The following is a 4,714-nucleotide window of genomic DNA, read 5'->3' on the forward strand; positions in this document are numbered from 1 at the left end:
AAGTATGTAGGTGCTCAATAGAGAATCAGTTCACTGAACACAATCAACAAAGAGTTCTCATATTCATGTCACATGAGAACTCATGGTTGGGATAATGCAAAGTAGTCCTTTGACCTGAGGCATCATAGTTGTCTTGTGGTTAGGTACTTGATCTTTGATTATGTCAAAGTCACCCCATCCGCGGGTGTCCACGGCATCGTCGGGGTTAAGCCACTTAGCCATGGAGGCAAGTGAATGCGCAACAAGGGATCTCTAACCTTCAAACCGTTTGGGGGAGAATACTCTATGATATAATTAAGAATCTCTGGCCAGAGTATGAATGAGATTTAGGAAGTCGTTCCAAATCACATTCAAGGTAATCATATAAGCACATGAATCACATTGGATAGTAGACATGAATAAACTATCAAACTAAACAATGTGGTCAAGAGTATTGTATTAGAGAAAGACCGTATTGCATTGTAATCCTAAACTGAATAGGTTCTCCACCTCTTCTGATTAGCTTGGGTAACCATGACATACTGCTAGGTGTCACTCATGGTTTGTAGAAGCCTTAAACGTGTATAATCACTAAAGGGAGAATTGAAAGTAAGTTTCAATTCACAATCGATTTGAAATGGTTCTAATCGCCCACTGCCTCGCTAAAAGGAACCTAATGGATCGTACACCGTGTAAGGTGGAGATTGAAGAAACAATGGAGATGAGTAAGAATAATTAAATGGTTTAATTATTTATGGCAAGGATTAATTAATATGTTAATTAATCAAACGAATAAGTTCGTTAAAGACCTCGGGATAGTTTTGGGCCTCAAGGCCCAATGGGCTTCGAACGTCAAGCCCATTGACTTAAGTTGTATGACAACTTAATGACAAATAATTCACAAAGGCCTTAAATGAAGGATTATTTTGTGAAAACATGTTCATTTAAGCAACATCAATAAGCATGCAATTAACAATTAAAGGCGGAATCATGCTTGCATGCACTTAAAAACAAAACATTAACCATGAAATTCAAAGCCTAGTAGATTGGTGAACCAAAACTCAACTCAAAACAAAGTGAGTTGAAATTGTACCTTTGTAGATTCCTCTTTGCATAAGCAAAGGCTAATCACCCAAAGAGAGGGCCTTCATTCCTTGCATCTAAAATCTATGGATTTGGATGGATGAATAGGTTTCTCCAAGTTCCCAAAATTGAGAACCTCTAAGTCTCTTCACCAAGGAGAGATTGGAGAAGAAATGAGTGACCTTGGAGTAGTGGGATTGCAAGATGCACCCCCCAAGGTGGCCGGCCTTTTTAGAGAGAAATGGAGAGACAAGTTCTCACCAATTTTCTCCAAAACAAACCCTTAATGAATTTTGGCTATAAAGTCATATTTATACCTTTATTCATTTGAGTGGCAAACTTGTAAATAAGTCCAAGTTCACTACCCTAAACAATATGGCCGGCCATTAGGATATTTTGGACTAATTGGGCCTTTGTGAATCATTATTCATTAAGTTGTCATACAACTTATGTTAATGGGCTTGACGTTCGAAGCCCATTGGGCCTTAAGGTCCAAAACTATCCCAAGGTCTTTAACGAACTTATTCGTTTGATTAATTAACATATTAATTAATCCTTGCCATAAATAAATGATTAAACCATTTAATCATTCTTACTCATCTCCATTGTTTCTTCAATCTCCTCCTTACACGGTGTGCGATCCATTAGGTTCCTTTTAGCGAGGCAGTGGGCGATTAAAACCATTTTACATCGACTGTGAATTGAAACTTACTTTCAATTCTCCCTTTAGTGATTACACACGTTTAGGGCTTCCACAAACCATGAGTGACACCTTGCAGCATATCATGGTTACCCAAGCTAATCAGAAGAGGTAGAGAAAACCTATTCAGTTTGGGATTACAAATGCAATACGGTCTTTCTCTAATCTAATACTCCTGACCACATTGTTTGGTTTGATAGTTTATTTATTCATGTCTACTATCCAATGTGATTCGTGTGCTTATATGATTTCCTTGAATGTGATTTAGAACGACTTTTCTAAATCTCATTCATACTCTGGCCAGAGATTCTAAATCATATCATAGAGTATTCTCCCTCAAACGGTTTGAAGGTTAGAGATCCCTTGTTGCGCATTCACTTGCCTCCATGACTAAGTGGCTTAACCCCAACGATGCCGTGGACACCCCGATGAGGTGACTTGGACATAATCAAAGATCAAGGACTTAACCACAAGACAACTGTGATGCCTCAGGTCAAAGGACTAATTTGCATTATCCCAAACATGAGTTCTCATGTGACATGAGTATGAGAACTCTTCGTTGATCGCGTTCAGTGAACTCATTCTCTACTGAGCACCTACGTACTTGTCTTGATGTCACACACACCAATGACTCGAGACTAGTCACTCTCCCTGAGAGAAGACATAGCACGTACCGATCTTGACGGACTGTCAATGCCCAATTGGCAATCCTATGATCAGGAACATTCAGGATGTGTCTACGAAAGAATGGTCTCATGAATCTAACTTCATTAGATTACATTCTCCCAATCACATATTCCTTGGACTTTATCGTTTAAGCATATAACATTTATATGAGACGGCTCAAACAATAATCTATGCCCTTTATATGTAAACTAGATTAGTTTAACATGTGAAATGTCCGTAAAGTATCATCATATGATTGGCTTTAGGGCACATTTCCAACATTAAAAGCCCAATGAAACCCTATGGCCGGCCATTTAGTTAAAGGAGTGGGTTTTGGACTTAATTACAAGTTTGCCACTCCAATGAATAAAGGTATAAATATGACTTTATAGCCAAAATTCATTTAGGGTTTTCTTTTGGGGAAAGGATGAGAACATAAGCTCTCCTTGGAGGGTTTAGCTAGCAATCCTACCACTCCAAGGTCACTCATTTCTTCTCCAATCTAACCTTGGTGAAGAGACTTAGAGGTTCTCAATTTTGGGAACTGATGTGAAAATTATGTTGACACTCAAATTAACCCTCTGTTTATCAATTGTAGCAAAGTATGTAAGTAGGGATCGTTCTAAACCGGGGATTAGGAGGGATTGCAAAATCACTTGAAAACTGACTCAAATACGTAAAAACAAGTTTAAAACACTAAACTAGACTCAAAGAATGCAAAACTAAACTTTAAAACACCAAAACAAACCAAAAGACTCAAAACAGCCCAAAAACACTCAAAACTGCCTTAAAACCACAATCTGGGCAGTTTTGAACACTAGACACAAACTTGGACGAAAATTGGTTTTAACTTGACCTAAGACACTTAAAAACACAAACGAAAGTGATGTCTAACTATTATGACTCAACTAAGAAAAGGGGGATTGATTTTGGACGAATTTAACTTTGAAAACAGAAACTTTGAAAACAAACTTTGACAAAAACGTTTTGATGAAAATTAAGATGGTGAAAGGCTAGTTAGAAGGTTCCTTCTCCACACATGAAACATATGCATACGACTCGATTTCCAATTACTCTTTCAATAAACCATGAATGACAATGCCCCAAATTAACTAGATTGACCAATTAATTCTCAGATTTCCCTAGATTCATTGAATTGAATGGGATACGCATTACAACCAAATTATTCTTATCAAGGACCCTAACTATGGAATACGCATGATAGAGACACATATAAAAGATCATTAAGTTCAATGGAAATCATAAGCATTGACGAGGCATTCATAACTATGGGATACGCATGTTACTCTTGCCTAGGATTTACTTAACACAATCGTGACTAGCGACTTTTACTACTTATGAATATAAGTTAATAACGATTAGGTGAAATTTCCTTATACTCTAGCATCAAATTCATGCATGCGAACTAAGTATGCATCCTTAATTAACATACAAGAACAAGTTATCAATCAAATAGATAAGTAAACCACATTCACGATTCATGAAATCATAATTGGAAGACATCAAGTCATATAAAACATATGATCATGGCTTTGAATTCCCCTCTAACTATAAAGAAATTAGTTCCTCATGTTCGCAAATAAACAAAGATAAATAAATTTAAACATTGAAACAAAGATAGAAAACACCTAGAAACGCTCCGACAATCCAACGTCTTGAATGGTATACACGACTCCAAGTTGTCTTCCTTCTTCTCCTTGCAAACTCACGGCACAATGAGGGATGATTGGTGAATGGTGTAGTGAAAATCTGGTAGAGGGTGGTGAGGTAAAGGGTGCGGCAATAGGTTGTATATATAGGCTGAAAATCCCATCTCCTAGGTAGCAAAGGACAAGGTTTTAAAGGCCTAAATTGCATAGGATAATAACATCCAATCCTATAAGGAAAACAAGTTAAAAACCCAAAGGGATTGGGAGATAATGTGCAGCACAAAGAGTGTGAAAAGATAAGGCTTCTAGAAACCAAAAATCCCAAGGGAAATAGGTATTAGGTGCAGCAAGGATCTAGGGTTCTAGAAGATAATGCAAGGCAGATTTTTAGGCTTCTAGAAAGGTTCCTAGGTGTCATCTTTGTAGGATAAGATAAGGTCTTCTAGAAATCCCAATTTAAGCATCCTAATCTAATTAGAAACCCTCCTAAATGGCTGGAATGTGGATAGTTTAGGATTAGGATAAGATAGGATAAGATAAGGTTTATTTGGATAAGATAAGCTAAGATAAGGTTATGGATGAGGTTTTGGATAAGATACCTTATCTTGAGCTGATT

Source organism: Malus domestica, chromosome 13 (assembly GCF_042453785.1).
Source record: "Malus domestica chromosome 13, GDT2T_hap1".
Lineage (NCBI taxonomy): Eukaryota > Viridiplantae > Streptophyta > Magnoliopsida > Rosales > Rosaceae > Malus > Malus domestica.